The sequence below is a fragment of the Rousettus aegyptiacus genome, unplaced genomic scaffold (assembly GCF_014176215.1).
Source record: "Rousettus aegyptiacus isolate mRouAeg1 unplaced genomic scaffold, mRouAeg1.p scaffold_m13_p_5, whole genome shotgun sequence".
Lineage (NCBI taxonomy): Eukaryota > Metazoa > Chordata > Mammalia > Chiroptera > Pteropodidae > Rousettus > Rousettus aegyptiacus.
In genome coordinates this window covers 568,892-582,220 of record NW_023416308.1, presented here as the reverse complement: position 1 = coordinate 582,220, position 13,329 = coordinate 568,892, and the positions used below count along the sequence as shown (strand labels likewise).

General features: G+C 55.5%; 1 protein-coding gene and 1 pseudogene across 15 annotated transcripts in view; one reads left to right on the top strand and one right to left on the bottom strand.

The window, feature by feature from the left end:
* Positions 1 to 2,819: 2,819 nt before the first annotated feature.
* Positions 2,820 to 2,938, bottom strand: LOC118603401 (annotated as a pseudogene).
* Positions 2,939 to 4,509: 1,571 nt separating this feature from the next.
* The window catches only part of EP400 (E1A binding protein p400), a 76,529-nt gene continuing 67,709 nt past the window's right edge, over positions 4,510 to 13,329 (top strand). For 13 of the 15 annotated variants that reach the window (XM_036220299.1, XM_036220297.1, XM_036220296.1 and 10 more), the window contains exon 1: positions 4,510 to 4,639. The gene's annotated coding sequence lies outside the window, so the exon portion shown is untranslated. The remainder of the gene's footprint in view (positions 4,640 to 13,329) is intronic. The other 2 variants (XM_036220301.1, XM_036220302.1) reach the window with 2 other exon arrangements.

Sequence of the window (13,329 nt, the reverse complement as noted above, 5' to 3'; positions counted from 1 at the left end):
ACAGTGCCACGTGGAACTAAGTGCCCCGTTGGCAGAGAAGAGGGTGTCAGGTGGCGGGTGGGCGACGGGCAAGTCTGCGAGAAGCACAGGAGGGCTTTGGGTGGGGAAGCGGTGTGTGGGTGCACGTGGGATGTGTGTGCATGGGTGCGTGTGACGCATGCGTGTGTACATGTGTGTGCGTGCTGTGTACGTACTATGAGGTGCGGTATGCGGGTGATCGTGGCACAGGTACATGTGTGACGTGTGTGCACCACGGGCTCGGCCAGACACCTTCCTGGGCCTGTCTCCGTGTGGAGGACAGATGTGGTAGGGCGAGCAGGAGCCTGGCGGTGGGGAGGGCGTGAGCAAGGGGCATATTTGGGTCAGAGGATAATAAGCCTCACTACTGGGGGTGGGCTGGCCACAGGAAGGAATTTAAGGCTGACCTGGGCCGTGGGTTTGAGCTGGGGCCACACACATAGGATGAATGGGAGAGGGACGGGTCTGGGCACGGAGATTGGAGGTTGGTTTTGGACGTTACTTTCACTTGTGATGGGCAGAGCTTTTGAAGTCACTTCCGCGGGCAGGAAGTAGCCTAGTAACTGCTGGGCCCACGGTGTTCTGCCCCGAAAGGCCGGCTGGTAGACACCTGTCTAGTCTTTGGAGTTTGCAGATAGTGCCCGACCCTGCTGGGTACTCCAGTGGCAGAGTCAGGGGCCTGAGGGGTTTCTTGCTCTGCTGGCTCCCGCCCTCCAGAGAGGTCGTCTGATCGGGTCCCCGTCACTGTATGACAGTGCCTGCCCCTCCCCCTCTCCAGAACACCAGGGGAGCAGCCTGATCTTGGGGTCTGCCTTCTCTTCCGTTGCATGCTCTGTCCCTGAGAGTGGAAGGCCACAGAAAGTCAAGGGCACAGGTCTTCACAGTTGGGCTCGGTCGTCAGCTCTGGCTGATTGACGGAAAAGCAGTGTCTCCCCAGGATGCGGGAGGGCACGCAGAGCCTGAGCCGGCACCTCCTTCCTCTGACCAGCACCCTGGGACCTGAGAGCTCAGCAGCCGCCACACCCGGCTCCCGGGGGGCCCCACGGAACCCCACATTGGCCAGCCTGTAGGGTGGGCAGCGAGTCGGCCACGCTGGAAGCGCAGGGTCACCGGAGGGCAGCTTCCACCTGTGTGCGCCGAAGCCGCAGCCCGAGGGGCTGAGGAGAAAGCACCCCCCAGGGCTGAGAACGGAAGCCGCTCCACATGTTGAGTCAGGCGGACAGTCTCTACAGGAAATCTGGGGGTGACACATTGTTGCAGGGGCTGAGAGACCTGGTTTTGGACTGGGGTCCTGGAATGACTCCCAGAAAAACATGGAACTGAGCCCCCCAGGCACCTGCTGTTGCTGATGCTGCCACTGTTGCCAGGGGCGTGGGAGCGTGCCACAAGTCCCCACCACGGCCCTCGCCTGGACCTGCGTGGGCGAGCAGCCCAGAGCTATGGCCCAGGATACCGGGTCAGGTTCAGGGGCTCCAAGAGGAAGGGCGCCAGCCCTGGACCTCCCCTGCGGGAGACGCATCTGGGAGCCCGGCTCGTGGGCAGCAAGCACGGCCAGGGGCGGCAGGAAGGGGCAGCCCCCTTCGGTCTTGTACACATACGTCAAGCAGGAGAGGCCCAAGTCTCAGCTGGGACACTGCCCACAAGCGAGTCTGGGAGATGGAGCTTTCACCTTCCTGTGTCGCCGACAGGAAGGTCGAGTGACTGGTGAAAGATCCAGCCCACACCTGGGCAGGTCAGCAGCGGGGGAGGACACACTTCTAAAGAGGTGGCTGGAACAAGTGGTGAGTGAAGATGGATCATGGACCTGAGTGCAGAAGCCAAACTATCAAGCCCAACGGAGGCAGAGGTTTCTTCCGGTGCAAAAAGCACTAAACAAACAAATGGATAAACTGCTTTTCATAAAAGTAAATGCTTCTCATCCAAACAGGCAGCCCACAGAATTCGCCAAACACATCATTTCACTCATGAACTCAGTATCCTATGGGTAGGACTTACACGGGACACCCTGCACAGGGGACTCGCAGTGGCGCGGCAGCCAGTCGCACCGGCGTGAGGAGCACCCATCCTCTGTGTCAGCGCTGCTGCTGTGGGCAGCACCCTCTGTGACCTCTGCGCCATGTGGCCAGCAGGTGTCGCCAGCTCCCAGCCACCGGGCCCTCATCTCTTCCAGCTTCTTCCTCCTGGCCCCTCCGCTGACCCTCTCCAGTCCGGCCCCTTGAGGACGCGATGCCCCCTTGAAATCGTTGCCCTGGCACAGTGAAGCCCCAGCCATCGTCTCGCCCAACGCCGGCCTCCTGCTCGCTTGCACCTGAGCTGAGAGAGAAAGCCACACGCTCAGCCGATGAGGGCTGTGTTGTTCCACATGCAGGCGCCAACAGTCCAGCCTCCTCCGGGGTCCCCGCTGACCGTCCCACAGCACCTGCCCAGCTGGTGCACAGTCGCCACTTCTAATCGCTCCATCTCCTCCCCTTTCTCAGCAGGTGGGCTGAACTCCCACTTTATGCGCCAGCGGAAGCCATGACACGGAGCCCCCACCAAACTTGTACTCCTTCCTTCCCGATGCTGCAGTGGGAGAAGCCACCCTCCAGCACCAATGCCCGCGGCCTCCCGTCACCGCCTCCCTCCTGCTCAAAGAACTGCCCCTCAGACTTCTCTTTAGCATCTCTGCCTCCTTATCAGCGCTTACAAAAAAAATTAGGCAGTTAATTTTATTCCCTTCCAACTGCCCCTCTCGCATCTCCCTTTCACAGCCAAGTTTGTTTGTTCTTTCTCACAATCCCTTATTTTTTTTAAGTTTTTTACATCTACAGCACCTGGTCTTCCTAGGTGGTTTCCCATCCAAGTACTATCCTGGCCCAACCCTGCTTAGCTTCTGAGATCAAACAGGATTGGGCTTGCTCAGGGTGGCATGGCCGTAGACCAAGTTTTCTTAAAAAAAAAAAAAAAAAAAAAAAAAATTCAGCATGTTTAATATCAGGGAGGCATTCGTACCTGCCTTTTGCTGAGTTGATTGCTTTAGCCTGCATTTTTTAAAATGAACTTTTGAGACATAATTCACATACCATAAAACTCATCCTTTCAAAGTGCACACTTCAGTGGTTTTTAGTAAATTTGCAACATTTTCATCAACCCCAGAAGGAGACACTCCCTGCCCCCCCCACATCCAGATGCAGTCACTCCGCATCCCCTGGAAGCCCCTTATCTACTGTCCATCTCCACATATTTGCCTATTCTGGTCATTTCCTCTAAGTGAAATCATACCAGGTGCGACTTTTTGTGTCTGGCTTCTTCCAGTTGGCGTGTTTTCAAGGTTCATTTATGTTGTAGCCTGTGTCAATACTTCACGCCCTTTTATCTGGCCAAAGAATATTCCATTATATGGATATGCCACATTTTGTTTATTCATTCAATAGTTGACGGGTATTTGGGGTGTTTCCATTTCTCAGCTATTACAAACGATGCTGCTGAGAATAACTGTTGTGTACATGTTTTCTGTGTGGATGTTTTTAATTCTCTTGGGTACATCCTTAGGAATGGAATTCCTGGGTCATAGGTTAACTCTATGTTGAACTTTTTGAGGAACTGCCAAACTGTTTTTCAGTGTCTGCATCATTTTAAATTCCCACCAGCAGTGCATGAGGATTCTGATCTCTCCACATCCTTGTCAACGCGTACCTGGTTTTTGATTCTAGCCATCTCAGTGGATGAAGTGGTAGTTCCTGTGGCCGTTTGTATCTGCGTGATCCCTGGGGTCGCTGGGCATCACGTCTTGTGCTTATCAGACATTTTCTTTTGGGGCATGTCTATTTGAGTCCTTTGCCTATTTACAAAATTTTTAATTGTCGACTTGTTTTTTATTCTGGACACAAGTGCCTTATCAGCTCCATAATTGGGAAGTATTTTCTCCCGTTCTGTGGGTTGTTTCTTAATTGTCTTGAAGCACAAAAATTTCAAATTTTTGATGACACGTTCAACGTTACTTATGCTTTTGCTGTAACCACGGTTCAATCCAAAATTGTGACGATGGACACCTACGTTTTGTAACTTTAGCTCCTACATTTGGGCCTGCTCCCTTTTGAGCTCACTTTTGCACTAGGCGTGAGGACAGGGTCCGGCGTCCTTCTTTCCCAGTGGGCGCTCCGTTTCCCGGCCGCAGTCGAGAAGCCCGGCCAGTGGTCTGAGAGGCCACTGCCTCCGCTACTTCCTCGCCCTGCTCCTCTCTCTCCGCCCGCCGCTGTGCTCACCTCCCGCGCCTCAGACCCTGCGCAGGGCGCAGTCTCCTGCTCTCTCGGGCACCACGCGCCGGCCGGCGGCTCCGCCAGTACCCACCTCCCGCAAGCGCGGCCGGGACAGCCGGGCCGCTGCACCGCAGCCCGCGCCTGGCCTCTCTAGCCGTCTCGGCCGTCTCGACGCCTCCCGCCGGCTGACGTCACGCCGGCCGCCAACGCGCAGCTGCGGCGCGTGCGCGCGTCGCTTCCGGCTCGCCGTAGCGGGCGCGCCGCCGCTTCTTCCGCCCGCGGCCCCGGATGCGCGGAGCGGAGCGGCGCCGTCTCGACCGCCGCCGCCGGCTCCCGGCTCCTGACGCCAGCCCGACGCGGCCGGAGTGCGGCCCAGGCCCCGGGTAGGTGGGCGTGCAGCGGGGCGCGGGCGGGGAGCTTCCGGGGGCCTGCGCCGAAGGGCCCGCGGCGGCCGCCTCGCCTGGGCGTCGTGTCGAGAGCAGGCCGCGGCCGCCGCCGGGAGCGAGGGCCGGGGCGGCGGCGGCGTCGGGAGCGGCGGCCCCGCGGCGGGGCTCGGGGTCGGGCGTGCGGTGTGCGGCCCGCGCCCCGGCCCTCGGTCTCCCTGGAGCCTCCTCGGGGCGCGCGGGCGCGCGCTGAGGCGACGGTCGGCCCCGCAGCCGCCACGCGCGGGCCGGGCCGTGGGCGCGCGGCGCGCTTCGCAGTGTTTCCACGCCGCCTGGTTCGCGTCCGCCGCGCGTCGGGAGCTTTGCTCTGCCTCGGCCCTCGGGCTTCCATGCCGACCCCTTCCGCGGGCGGCGGGCCCGCCGCGTTGGGTCCCCGCGCGAGGCGTTCCCGCCTTCTCAGGTGTGGAGACAGGTGCAGGTAAATAACCGGAAAGCTAATGGCGGCCGGCCCGGGGCTGATAGAGGAACTTTATTTGTATTTTCTGGTCAACTTTTTACACGATATGTGCAAACGAAATGGTTTTTGTAACTTTTTAAGTGGAGCCCTTAAAATGAATATGCTGTTCGAATGGTTGGGAAAAATAAAAACGGATTTTAAAACGAAATCATTTTACTACCATGTCCTTTCATTTTTGAAAACATTTTACTGCTTTCGTTATTTTCCTTTTAAAAATTACACTTGTATACCATATTATGTTTTAGGTGTACAGCAGTGGTTAGACATTTATGTGACAAAGTGGTCACCCTGAGAAATCTGGCACCCATCTGACACCGAACCTAGTTGTCACAGTATTACTGACTCTGCTCCCCATGACCACTCTGTCACTACCAGTTTGGACTTCCTAATCCCTTCCCCCTTTTCACCCACCCCCAGGCCCCCTCGTTTCTTTTCTGTAGTTGGAAGTGTATAATGCAGCTTGACGTGCTTTTAAGAACCCGCGCCCGGGGGGGTCGCGTGCCCTTCAGTCCTCTGCCTAATCGCCGTCGGTGCCGGAGTATCTGATCCGCTGCGTGTTTGACATCCTGCGTGACTGGATCCGCCCGTGCTGCCTTCTCCAGGCCATGGCTCTAATCTTGTCCTCTTCCCCTTTTTCTGGAACCAGCGTCAGTCAAGCTTTTGGTTCCACCTCTTGTCTGAAACAGCTCCTCTTGGGGGTTACTGGGGCCGCCACGTTGCCAAGTGCCTCTGGCAGCAGCCTTGGACCGTGCTACTCACGGCTTCATTGAAGTACTGTCTCTCGGTGGCGCCGAGACACCACTGTTGATTCTCCTTTTTCCTTGCTGGCTGCTGCCTCCAGCCTCCTTGTTGGCTCCTCATCTCCCTTTCCTGTGTTACAATGCTTCAGGGCGGTCCTCAGACCTCCTCTCTGGTCTCTGCTCTCAGGTGATTTCATCCATTGTCGTGGCTATACGTCACATGCCAGTATGTCCTGAGTGTGTAGGTCACATGCCAGTATCTCCCGGCTGCATTTTCCAGGTGTGAAGCCTGCCTCTAGCACACCATAGCGTCTCCATCCATGCAGGTGGCGGCTGCCACCAGGTGTGAGGGCCAGGGCGGCGGGGGCTCTGTTCTCCCAGTTGCTCGGGTCAGAACTTTTGTGGTCTCTGCATTTCTTCCCCGTCCTAAGTCTGATCCGTCAGCACTTTCAAAATTGATCTCAAATCCCGCTGCTGCTCGCTGCCTTCTTGGTTCGAGCCCCCGCATCATCTGTCACTCGGGCGATTCCCACATCTCCCTGCTGTCTGCTCGCGGAGCTGCTCTGCGCTTGACCCAGCACAGCAGCCTGGTGATGTTTTAAAACTGAAATCAGATTGTGCACTTCTGTGTTCAGAGCCCTTCGTGGTTTCTCATTTCCCTCAGGAAAAAAGCCAAAGTGCTTAAGGGGGTTTATGAAGCCCCTTGTGACCAGGTCCCTGCTGCCTGTGACCTCACATCCCTGCATCCTCACATGTCAGCTCCGCCTGGAACACCGGGTCCCTACACACCACAGGTCTGGCTCAGCAAGTTCTCTTTCCAGAAGTCCCCCTTCAGAGAGGCTGCCCGGAGAGCCAGCACCGTGCCCACCTCACCCACCAGCCGCACCCCTCATCTTGCCTAGGCTCCCCATCGCACTGATGCCCTGGCACTTGCTGCTTTGTTTTGCGTGACTGCCCCCTTTTCTTGGGCAGGAACTATGCTTTTTCACTCTTGGAGACCCAGAGCTTCAAATACTGTCTCATGAAGCACACACTCAGTAAATACTTGAGTAAATAGTGCACGAGTTTGTTCCCAAAGCCAGTGGATTTGGTAGGACCTCGACATACGGGGGTGATTAGTTAGAGGGGCCTGAGGAGGGAGGTTGGCTTTTCCAGCAGAGAGAGACTCGGGCAGGAGGTGAGGTTTGATGTCGATTCTGGATTTCTGTAAGATGTAAAAGGGAGGGAGTCAGGTTGGAGTTGGGTGTGTTCAAGGCCATTCATGGAAGGATGCAGCTACGTGGCCTTGCATCAAGGGGCGCTCTTCACATGGACTGTCCACAGGGTCTGTCCCCCTCGGTTCCCTGGCAGTGAATTCTCCTGTTGGCACGCTCGGCCCCGCGTCCTTCTTATGTCTCGGTGCTCATCTGGTGTGGGAATCAACCTTTCCTTCTCTGTCGGGGTTCGTGGCTGCTCAGTTTAGCCTCGGAGTCCATGCCTTGTCCAGGCTTTGCATTCGTTCAGGGTCTGTATGGTGGCAGGGTGTGTCTGGGTAGTCTGCTTGCTTCTCTGCCAAGGGCAAGCCGCTGACTTCTGCTGTGGCCTGCGGCCATTTGAGGCTCTTCTTTCAGGTGGACAAGCCTGGCTCTGCTCCTCAGCCACCTGCAGAGGGGCCATGTGCCCTTACTTTAGGAGACCAGACCCTGGCCATTACTATTTCTTGTAGACTGAGCCTCCTTGGGGCCTGTCATCTCAGGCCCACCCCCTCTGCGATTTCTTCTTTATTTCTAGTCAACAGAAATTTTTATCTTGTTTTGATGCATTATTATAGAAACAAATTTTGAAAATCACGTTTGAATGGAAGAGAAGGTCTTTGCACATCCTCACGTTGCCATTTTCTTAGCTTTTTTTAAATTTACACACAGTACTCACTTTTTAGGGTGTAGAATCCCAAGAATTTTGACAAACGTGTAATTTCCACGACATTCAGGGTTCAGAACAGTTCTACCCCAGACGGTTTTCTTGTGCTTCCTTTCTAGTCACTTCCTCCCCACCAGCCCTTAGCAGCTGCCGATCTGTTTTCCAAGATGTCAGGTAAAGGAACACATGGTTTGGGGCATTTTGAATCTAGCTTGTCACTGAGTACAGTGTGTTGGAGATTCATCTAGGTTGCTGCGGGTACCAGAGTTTGTTTCCTTATATTTCTCAAGTGTTCCATGGTGTGGGTGGGCCACAGTCTTTTCATGCACCTGCTGGAGGACATTTGGCTTTTACACAAGTAGTAAATAAGTCACATTGCGTGATGGTCAGACAGTACAGAACTACATGGAAGACGGCAGAGTTCCTCCTTTCTCTTTCCACTCTTGGCTTCCTCAGAACTGAGTGGGTGCCCATTTTCCAGGTTTCTTCCTACACCTGAGAACTTGCATTCTCCATGAATATCCTCTACAAAGGGGTGAACATTGGTTCTTGAGAGGAGGGTGAAAATACCTTAGATGTGACCGTGGTTTGTGGCCTCCCAAAGGGTCACGGTGCATCAACAGATGGTACAGGATAGCAGCTGTGGTGTTACAGTTTTCTGGCGGAGGTGTGATTAGGAGAGAAACGCCTACATAGGCTCCTTAGGGGGCCACAGAAAGAGATTGAGAAGCAGCAGCAGACTAACGAGTGGGGTTTGTGCCTTCATCGTGTGGTGTCTGAGGAAGCACTTCGGCCTGTCTTGAATGTTCCTGTGAAGCCGAGATAGATCCCGCCTGGTCTAGTTCCGGGGCCTCTGCCCATCAGGTTGAAGACCTACCAGCACCACCGTGAATTCGGCTTCGTAGCCTGTTAACTTTGGGGTACACCGGCGACGTCGAGTCTGGGCTCACGTGTTTCTGCACTGCAGCACCCTCCCAGGCCGGTCGCTCTGTGCAGTGACGCACTGTGTGAAGCTCAGGTCAGCCCCGTCTGCATCCTTTGTGATTTATGTGTTTTAGGAACCAGCATAGAACCATCACGCTGCGGCGGGAGGATGCACATTTCATTGTGAGCATGTAGGATTTTCGTTTTAACCTTTTATTTGTTGAGTGACATCTAGCCAATTACCATCTGATATAGAAAATATTTTCTATGTAACGTTTTACCATGAAAAATTTCTAAGGTAGACAAAAGTTGAATTTTACAGTAAACATCTGGATACCCCCCGCCTAGTTCTGTTAACATTTACCACACCTGCTTTGTCACACATCCGTCCATCCTTCCATCTGTCGCTCGCCCTTATACAAAAGTAATAATCCAGGTACAGCCCCTTGCACTTTGCTTGTCCGACTTACTGTCACCTGGAACTTGCCCTCACGCTTTTGTACATGTGGCATGGCACTCCGTTGGCCAGTCTCTGAAGTGGGACGTGCAGTATGTCCCCAGCGTTGTGCGTTTACAAATAATGCCGGGATGGACGAGCTTTGCGCCCATGCATTTTCATGTTGGAGGTGGCCGTTCAGGGTGAATTTGTAGTGGGACTGCCGGGTCCAACGAGAAGAGCGTGCGTAGTTTCGTTAAATGGTGTCAGACCTCTGTAGGTCGGACACCTTGTGTCCCCCAGCAGAGTGGACAGGGCCTCACCAACAGAGCATGTTGTCTGGCTTTTGAATTTTTGTCAGTCTGATAGATGAGAAATGATATTTCAGCCCGGTGTTAATTTGCATTTCTTTTATTACGAGCGATAGATTTACAAGTTAACGTGCTTTAAAAATTCAGCTCCAGGTCTTACCGGTTTTTGTAACAGGAAATCCCATTTCGTAAATGTAGGCTGGGAGTGAACGGGACCAGACCTTTAGATCGTCACTCGTGAGCAGCCTTGTGGAGACACTCAAAGCGTTTTGACGGATAGCGACCTGAGTGGGGCGGGTCAGCCTGGTTCTGGGTCACCCTGCCGATGGTGTGTGGAAGTCTCCTTGTCACTGCAGGGTGTCCCGGCGCCTGCCGCTGAGTGTCCCCTCGCGGCCCACAGGGGGCTCTGTGCCCCGATGCTGCCTGGCCTTGGACACCAGGGTTGCGTCCTCTCTTGGGCACTTCTCCACCGGACCGGCCGCGCTGCCTGAGCGGTGCACAGCATTTGGCCTTCACGTTGGCCCGGGGAGGCACGGGCCGGCGGCAGTGACCACAGTGAGCCGGGCAGCCTGGAGCGCCTCCACTCAGCTCCCGCCACGTGTCCCCAGGTGGGATGTGGCCAGTGCTTGGGTGTTTCTAGTGGATGAGGTGACAGCGTGAGACTGTGTGAAATATCCTGGTTGAAAAATACGGAAATAAATGTGCGTAGCAGGCTGTGTCTTAATCTGCACCTAGCCCGGGCACTCACGCTCGCCAGCCTCTCCCTTGCGGCTGGCGCGGGGACTCCGCGGTGTGGTGTCGTCGGCCCTTGGAGCCCTGTTGCTCCCGTCTCTTCAGCCTTGGTCCTCACTTCACTCCTTGCTTGTCTCCCTCTCACCACGTACTCTCCGAGCGTCCCCGATGTGCCAGGCGGTGTTGGGGTGCTGGCGGTTCATCCATGAACACGGTCGGGACTAACGCACTGACCGGGCGCAATTCCAAAGCCCTGCTTGGGTACGAAGTGTGTCCTTAGAGGTCCTGGGCTTTTAATGACCACCCTTGGCCCTGTCAGCTCAGTGCCTCAGCGAGAGGTGGGGGGAAGAGCCTCAGGACTCGGGGTTCAGGGCAGAACCCTTCCCTCTCGTCCTGAGGGGTCTTGTATCGTTGGACTTCCCTTCCCCGCAGAGACCTGGAACGGGAGCCAGGCAGAGGCGGGAGGGAGAGAGGGCAAGGGCCGCGTCTGCTCCAGCCACGCGAAGCACTGACCCCGCCCTCACGCCGCACACAGCCCGGTCGGCCTAAGATGTTTCTTTTAATGTGTGTAGAGACATCCGGAGACACACACGCATCTGTGTCCAGTGCTCATGTCTGCCTGTGCCTGTGTACGCTGTACATATGTTCAGCCTTACTCACGATGTGTGATTTTAGTACAGCGATGTCCTCCTCCTTTCTCAGTGGCCGTCTCTAAGGAGTGGCGATACCACATCCTGCCAAAGTTCCCGAAAGGTGCGCATCTGGGTGGTTTGCAGTTTCAGTGCTGTGAGCAGTACTGTCGCGATCACCTTGGGACAGCTGTAGTTCTCCTGAGGAGGCCGCAAAGGTGGAGCTCCTTGATCAGCACATGTCGGGGTTGTGCCTGGTGATGTAGCCTGCGCCCCGGAAAGCCAGGGCTGGTGGGGCCCCGCCCAGTGCCCTCGCCGAGCCTGGACTGTGGCAATCTTTTTGGCTTTTGCTAACCTACTGCACAACAGGTAGTTTTCTCCCTTTAGTTCACATTTTGTCAACGAGGTTGAGCATGTTTGATGTTTTCCATTTGTATTTCTTGCAGAATTGTTGATTGTAGCCTCTTCTTGGATGGTTTGGCTCTTCTTGATTTGTGAGAAGTGTCAGTATGTTTAGGATGGCTGACCTTTTCTCTGTTACATATGCTTCAAATATTTTTTATCAGTCTCTCAACTTATTGTAATGTTTTCTTTAGTAAAATTTGTCAATTGTTTTTTAAAATTAAAGTTTCTAGGTTTCATACCATATTTAGAAAATTCTTCTGTACCACAAGGTTATAAACATAAATTTTTAAAAAACATATATTACAAAATATTTTCATGATTTGATTTTTTTACCCCCCAGAATTATTTTTTTGTGAATGGTATGAGCTGTGGGTGTGGACGGGGCTCGGGGGGTGGGGGAGGGTCTGACTATTACTTGTCTCCAGGGGCTGATCTAAGAAATTTGGGTTTTAAATCTGTAGCATCCATGAAAGCTTCTATGAATTTAGTATTTCTTAAAAATGCCTTTATTTTAAACATCTCCGCAGTCTTAAGAACAGCAGTCTGTCTGTGGGAGGCGTTTCCCTCTTCGGGCTGCAGATGTTGGCGAGGCGAGTTCGTGGCCGCGCAGCCCTGTGGGGCTCGCTGGGCGAATGGCAGGAGGCCAAGGACCGGCACTGGCCGGAGCGGGGCTCCGCTTCTGAGGGATGAGGACCGTGGGCTTTGCAGGGCTGGCTGGTGTGCAGAGCCTGTTCTGAGTGTGGCGCGTTGTTTCCTCCACGTGCCGGCGGCTGTGATCAGCCTGGTGTGCTGCAGTTCCCAGGTGTGCCGCAGACGCCAGTGGCGTCCCACGAGAGGGTGTCGTGCGCACCGCTGTTGCCTGCAGCAGCTCGCCACGTGCTCGCGCAGGCCTCGTCTCCGTGCCTCCTACGAGCGGGTCCTCGAATTGGTGAGATGCTGTAGGAACGTAACTCTCGTTTATATCAAGTAGCCCGTGGTGAAGTTGGTTTTATTATGTCGTTTTCCGTGAAGTCACAGAACCTGTCGATGATGTTCAGGGAGAACTTAACTGTTAACCGCGCTACCAGAGCGGGAAAGAGTCAGCGTGGCACGCGGTACCCCCGCCTCGTCGCGGAAGCGAGTCATGTGAGCACACCAGCTGCAGGGCAGGGAGGGGGCACACCCGCGTGGCGACTGGCAGGGTCAGCACGGGGACTGCGGCCCTTGCCGATTAAGGACAAATTTGGAAAGCATGGAAGGGCAGCTGAACGAGTCAACATGTACCCTGTCCCTGGTTTATCATTAACGTTTTTTGCATAAATGTACCGAAGGTGCGTGTATTGCCGTCTCTTCTGCGCTGTCTCGTGAGTACCGCTGCGTGTGGGAACACGCCTCCGAGTTTTTCTTAGGCTGACCCGGAAGTCAGGTTACTGGGTCACGTGTGAATGTGGTGTATGACTCGACGCCTACTGTCGAATTGCGTCCTGGAGTGTTCTCTTGAAAATATTCCCAGACACTAGTCATGACACTCTGTCCTCCCTACATCCCCGTCGGTCCGTCTGTCCTCTCCGCCCTGAGGTGGTGCTTGCTGTGTCCCAGCCCTTGCTCCCGCCCCTTCCCCTCGCCCTCCTCCCAGCCCAGCGCCCTTTCTCTGGCAGAACTGTGCAGAGCGTGAGACCAGCCTTTCTGGCCCGTGTCGCGTGTGGGCAGAGGGCGCAGGGCGACGGTTTGGGGAGGCAGCAGGGCTCGTGAGCTGAGCGCCCTTCTCGTTGAAAGAAAAGGGCTCCCAGCCCCTTGCTGCCAGCACTCTGGCAAGGTGTGTGCGGCTGCCGTGGGGCCCCAGTGCCCACCGCCCCTGGCAGTCTGGTCCCAGCCTCGGGCCCCCCGCCCCACACTGAGGACAGGGCCCAGGAGCGGCGTTCGCCAGCGTCCGCGCACGCCCTTCGTTGGTGTCGGGACGTCCCGAGAGCAGCAGCAGGCGCAGACGGCGAGCCCGTGGTTCGCACTGTCCCGGCCAACGGCACTGGTGAGCGTCGCAGCGACCGGGGCCTTGCTCCTCGCCAGGCCGCGTCATGCTGTCACCCACTGGCCTCAGCCGCGTCCCGGGCAGCGGCGCCC